The 6,823-nt window shown below is 49.9% G+C and overlaps 1 protein-coding gene across 3 annotated transcripts in view; it reads right to left on the reverse strand.

Moving 5' to 3' along the window:
• The window catches only part of LOC135521018 (protein MTSS 1-like), a 176,133-nt gene that overhangs the window by 95,452 nt on the left and 73,858 nt on the right, over positions 1 to 6,823 (reverse strand). The gene's annotated exons all lie outside the window — the stretch shown is intronic.

A 6,823-nucleotide genomic window follows, 5' to 3' on the forward strand; every position in this document is an offset into this window, starting at 1 on the left:
AGACAGACAGGCAGCCTCTCTCTGTCACATGACGTCAGGAGACAGACAGGCAGCCTCTCTCTGTCACATGACGTCAGGAGACAGACAGGCAGCCTCTCTCTGTCACATGACGTCAGGAGACAGACAGGCAGCCTCTCTCTGTCACGTGACGTCAGGAGACAGACAGGCAGCCTCTCTCTGTCACATGACGTCAGGAGACAGACAGGCAGCCTCTCTCTGTCACATGACGTCAGGAGACAGACAGGCAGCCTCTCTCTGTCACATGACGTCAGGAGACAGACAGGCAGCCTCTCTCTGTCACATGACGTCAGGAGACAGACAGGCAGCCTCTCTCTGTCACGTGACGTCAGGAGACAGACAGGCAGCCTCTCTCTGTCACATGACGTCAGGAGACAGACAGGCAGGCCTCTCTCTGTCACATGACATCAAACAGCACAGATTCAGGCAGTCCCCTCTCATTTCACATGATTTGAGACATTTAACATGGCTAGACGTCTCTGTCAGTCAACTGTTTCCACATAAACGGAGGCAGCGCATCTGTCACATGACATGTAGGTGAGACAGACAGGCAGGCTCTCTGGCACTTGACTGCAGGGCAGACAATAACTGCTGTCAGCTTCCCTCTCTCTTCACATGACGTCAGGAGACAGACATTCATTCTTAAGTAGTGTTAAGGCACAAAATGACGTCAGGAGACAGACAGGCTGACAGCAACACCTTTAAATGACATCAGGACAAAACAGGCAGTGTTTGATATGATGATGATGATGATGACAGATGGCTAAGCATTAATATCACATGGGGGACAATCCTCACTGACTGACAGCCTTCAGGCAGCCTCTGTCACATGACATTAGGAGACAGACAGAGAGATAAATGACAGGCAGCCTCTTCTGCCCGGATACAGATGATGCCGTCATGTGAGTCACGGGTGAATCTGTAGGTCAGAGAGACAGGCAGCCTTCCCTCCAGACTGATGTCATTTCACCCATTGACTTGACTGGCAGATGTTCTCCCCACATGACTGTCAGGAGAAGACGGTCCAGTTATCACATGACATCAAGAGACAGACAGGCAGACATTTCAACTGTCACATGACATCAGGAGACAGACAGGTAAATACTAATTTGTCACATGACTTCAGTTAAATAAAGGTTACATTTCTGTCACATGACATCAGGAGACACAGACAGGAGGATTTGTCACATGACATCAAGAGACAGTGGAGGTCAGCCTCATTTCTGTCACATGACATCAACTAGACAAAGAAATAACAGCATTTCCCTGTCACATGACCAGGTCAGTCCTGAGACAGACAGGCAGCCCATTCTATCCATGTCAGGGTAGTAGAACCAGAACAGCACATTCCTCATACCTGAGATAACACTCCTGATTTCCATCCATTTAACATGGCTATGACGTACCGACCAGGTACAGTCAACTGTTTCCACATAAACGGAGGCGGACCATTCCATCCATGTTAGGGTGAGTGGAACCAGTCGGCAGGCAGAGTCTGCTACTTCCATCCATGTCAGGGCAGACAATAACCAGCTGTCAGCTCCTGACTGACCTGAGGGCTCTTCAACGTCAGGACTGCATTCCATTCATTCTTAAGGTAGTGTTAAGGCACTGAAAATGAGTCCGACTGCACCATTCCATCCATGTCAGGGTGAGAACAGAACAGGTACACCTTTAAATGACCTGAGATAACAAAACAGACCATTCCATCCATTCAGGGTATAGAACCAGAACCAGGTACAGTCCTGACTGACCTGAGATAACAACTACGGACCATTCCATCCATGTCAGGGTAGTAGAACCAGAACCAGGTAAGTCCTGACTGACCTGAGATAACAACTACTCCATTCCATCCATGTCAGAGTGATAAATGACCAGTATGAATTCTGCCCTTGAGATACAGATGATGCCATCATTCTTTTTATGTTTTTTTTATTTTAACCTTAATTTTACTAGGCAAGTCAGTTAAGAACAAATTCATTTCATCCATGTCAGGGTAGTGGGTTATCTCAGGTCTGTTCAGGGGACAGATACGACAGATTTTGTACCATGTCAGCTCAGGTATTTGAACTTGCAACCTTACAGTTACTAGTCCAATGCTCTAACCATTCCATCCATGTCACACTGCCAGAACCAGGATGAGTCCTGGATAACCTGAGATCAACTAGGGTCATTCCATCCATGTCAGACTGATGTCAGGTCACCCATTGACTGACCTGAGATAACAGCTACGGACCATTCCATCCATGTCAGGGTAGTGGAACCAGAACCAGGTTCAGTCCTACTGACCTGAGATAACAGCTACGGGCCATTCCATCCATGTCAGGGTTGTAGAACCAGAACCAGGTACAGTCCTGACTGACCTGAGATAACAGCTAGGACCATTCCATCCATGTCAGGGTCATTCTGTCCAGACAGTCCTGACTGACAGATTGACAGTTTGAACCATTCCATCCATGTCTGGGTACTAGAACAAACCAGAGCATGTTGAGAATGAACCATTTCCATGTCAGGGTGGACCAGAACCAGGTACAGTCCCAGAGTGACCTGAGATAACTAAGACATTCCATCCATGTCAGGGTAGGGAACTACAGTCCCTGGTTCAAATCCAGGCCATTCCATCCATGTCAGGGTAGTAGGAGTCCAGAACCAGGTACAGTCCTGACTGACCTGAGATAACAGCTACGGGCCATTCCATCCATGTCAGGGTAGTGGAAATAGAACCAGGTACAGTCCTGACTTGCCTAGTTAAATAAAGGTTACATTTAAACAATTCAATTAAAATTAGAACCTAGAAACAGGAGGAGTTGTGAAGACAGAGATAGGAGAAGTGGAGGACCATTCCATCCATTTCAAGGGTAGTAAAATCTTGAAGTCCAACTACCTCCAAAGAAATAAATCAGCATTTAACCCTGTCAGGGTAGTGGAACCAGGTACAGTCCTGACTGACCTGAGATAACAGCTACGGGCCATTCCATCCATGTCAGGGTAGTGGAACCAGAACCAGGTACAGTCCTGACTGACCTGAGATAACAGCTACGGACCATTCCATCCATGTCAGGGTAGTAGAACCAGAACCAGGTACAGTCCTGACTGACCTGAGATAACAACTACGGACCATTCCATCCATGTCAGGGTAGTGGAACCAGGTACAGTCCTGACTGACCTGAGATAACAGCTACAGGCCATTCCATCCATGTCAGGGTAGTAGAACCAGAACCAGGTACAGTCCTGACTGACCTGAGATAACAACTACGGGCCATTCCATCCATGTCAGGGTAGTAGAACCAGGTACAGTCCTGACTGACCTGAGATAACAGCTACGGGCCATTCCATCCATGTCAGGGTAGTAGAACCAGAACCAGGTACAGTCCTGACTGACCTGAGATAACAGCTACGGACCATTCCATCCATGTCAGGGTAGTAGAACCAGAACCAGGTACAGTCCTGACTGACCTGAGATAACAGCTACGGGCCATTCCATCCATGTCAGGGTAGTAGAACCAGGTACAGTCCTGACTGACCTGAGATAACAGCTACGGGCCATTCTATCCATGTCAGGGTAGTGGAATCAGAACCAGGTACAGTCCTGACTGACCTGAGATAACAACTACGGGCCATTCCATCCATGTCAGGGTAGTAGAACCAGAACCAGGTACAGTCCTGACTGACCTGAGATAACAACTACAGGCCATTCCATCCATGTCAGGGTAGTAGAACCAGAACCAGGTACAGTCCTGACTGACCTGAGATAACAGCTACATTCCATCCATGTCAGGGTAGTAGAACCAGAACCAGGTACAGTCCTGACTGACCTGAGATAACAGCTACAGGCCATTCCATCCATGACAGGGTAGTAGAACCAGGTACAGTCCTGACTGACCTGAGATAACAGCTACGGACCATTCCATCCATGTCAGGGTAGTGGAACCAAAACCAGGTACAGTCCTGACTGACCTGAGATAACAGCTACGGACCATTCCATCCATGTCAGGGTAGTAGAATCAGAACCAGGTACAGTCCTGACTGACCTGAGATAACAGCTACGGACCATTCCATCCATGTCAGGGTAGTGGAACCAAAACCAGGTACAGTCCTGACTGACCTGAGATAACAGCTACGGACCATTCCATCCATGTCAGGGTAGTGGAACCAGGTACAGTCCTGACTGACCTGAGATAACAGCTACAGGCCATTCCATCCATGTCAGGGTAGTAGAACCAGGTACAGTCCAGACTGACCTGAGATAACAGCTACGGACCATTCCATCCATGTCAGGGTAGTAGAACCAGGTACAGTACTGACTGACCTGAGATAACAGCTACGGACCATTCCATCCATGTCAGGGTAGTAGAACCAGGTACAGTACTGACTGACCTGAGATAACAGCTACGGACCATTCCATCCATGTCAGGGTAGTAGAACCAGGTACAGTCCTGACTGACCTGAGATAACAACTACGGGCCATTCCATCCATGTCAGGGTAGTAGAACCAGAACCAGGTACAGTCCTGACTGACCTGAGATAACAGCTACGGACCATTCTATCCATGTCAGGGTAGTGGAACCAGAACCAGGTACAGTCCTGACTGACCTGAGATAACAACTACGGACCATTCCATCCATGTCAGGGTAGTGGAACCAGGTGCAGTCCTGACTGACCTGAGATAACAGCTACGGACCATTCCATCCATGTCAGGGTAGTAGAACCAGAACCAGGTACAGTCCTGACTGACCTGAGATAACAACTACGGGCCATTCCATCCATGTCAGGGTAGTGGAACCAGAACCAGGTACAGTCCAGACTGACGCATGAGCAGATATCACCTGAGATAACTACTACTGTCTGCCTCCTGCCTGCCTGGAGTTAGATAAATACTGCTGGAGATATGAATGATTGGCAGACGAGAAGAGAAGAGAGAGAGAGGAGAGAGTGGGACAAAGAGAGAGAGAGTATACTCGGTGACATACTGGATACTAGAAATGTATTTTCATCTGTCTGTGTTAGTGGATCAGTAGCCCTGTCCCCAAGGTGGTCAACCATCCCAGATAACAGGCCTCATCTGTCTGTGTTAGTGGATCAAGAGCCCTGTCCCCAAGGTGGTCAACCAGCCCAGATAACAGGTCTCATCTGTCTGTGTTAGTGGATCAGGAGCCCTGTCCCCAAGGTGGTCAACCAGCCCAGATAACAGGCCTCATCTGTCTGTGTTAGTGGATCAGTAGCCCTGTCCCCAAGGTGGTCAACCAGCCCAGATAACAGGCCTCATCTGTCTGTGTTAGTGGATCAGGCCCTGTCCCCAAGGTGGTCCCAGCCCAGATAACAGGCCTCATCTGTCTGTGTTAGTGGATCAGTAGCCCTGTCCCCAAGGTGGTCAACCAGCCCAGATAACAGGCCTCATCTGTCTGTGTTAGTGGATCAGTAGCCCTGTCCCCAAGGTGGTCAACCAGCCCAGATAACAGGCCTCATCTGTCTGTGTTAGTGGATCAAGAGCCCTGTCCCCAAGGTGGTCAACCAGCCCAGATAACAGGCCTCATCTGTCTGTGTTAGTGGATCAGTAGCCCTGTCCCCAAGGTGGTCAACCAGCCCAGATAACAGGCCTCATCTGTCTGTGTTAGTGGATCAAGGTGGTCAGCCCTGTCCCTGTGTTAGTGGATCAGTAGCCCTGTCCCCAAGGTGGTCAACCAGCCCAGATAACAGGCCTCATCTGTCTGTGTTAGTGGATCAGGAGCCCTGTCCCCAAGGTGGTCAACCAGCCCAGATAACAGGCCTCATCTGTCTGTGTTAGTGGATCAGGAGCCCTGTCCCCAAGGTGGTCAACCAGCCCAGATAACAGGCCTCATCTGTCTGTGTTAGTGGATCAGTAGCCCTGTCCCCAAGGTGGTCAACCAGCCCAGATAACAGGCCTCATCTGTCTGTGTTAGTGGATCAGGAGCCCTGTCCCCAAGGTGGTCAACCAGCCCAGATAACAGGCCTCATCTGTCTGTGTTAGTGGATCAGGAGCCCTGTCCCCAAGGTGGTCAACCAGCCCAGATAACAAGCCTCATCTGTCTGTGTTAGTGGATCAGTAGCCCTGTCCCCAAGGTGGTCAACCAGCCCAGATAACAGGTCTCATCTGTCTGTGTTAGTGGATCAAGAGCCCTGTCCCCAAGGTGGTCAACCAGCCCAGATAACAGGCCTCATCTGTCTGTGTTAGTGGATCAGTAGCCCTGTCCCCAAGGTGGTCAACTAGCCCAGATAACAGGCCTCATCTGTCTGTGTTAGTGGATCAGTAGCCCTGTCCCCAAGGTGGTCAACCAGCCCAGATAACAGGTCTCATCTGTCTGTGTTAGTGGATCAGGAGCCCTGTCCCCAAGGTGGTCAACCAGCCCAGATAACAGGCCTCATCTGTCTGTGTTAGTGGATGGTCAACCATCCCAGACAACAGGCCTCATCTGTCTGTGTTAGTGGATCCTGTCCCCAAGGTGGTCAACCATCCCAGATAACAGGCCTCATCTGTCTGTGTTAGTGGATCAAGAGCCCTGTCCCCAAGGTGGTCAACCAGCCCAGATAACAGGCCTCATCTGTCTGTGTTAGTGGATCAGTAGCCCTGTCCCCAAGGTGGTCAACCAGCCCAGATAACAGGCCTCATCTGTCTGTGTTAGTGGATCAGGAGCCCTGTCCCCAAGGTGGTCAACCATCCCAGATAACAGGCCTCATCTGTCTGTGTTAGTGGATCAGTAGCCCTGTCCCCAAGGTGGTCAACCATCCCAGATAACAGGCCTCATCTGTCTGTGTTAGTGGATCAGTAGCCCTGTCCCCAAGGTGG

This window comes from Oncorhynchus masou, chromosome 29, assembly GCF_036934945.1.
Source record: "Oncorhynchus masou masou isolate Uvic2021 chromosome 29, UVic_Omas_1.1, whole genome shotgun sequence".
NCBI classification, from domain to species: Eukaryota; Metazoa; Chordata; class Actinopteri; order Salmoniformes; family Salmonidae; genus Oncorhynchus; species Oncorhynchus masou.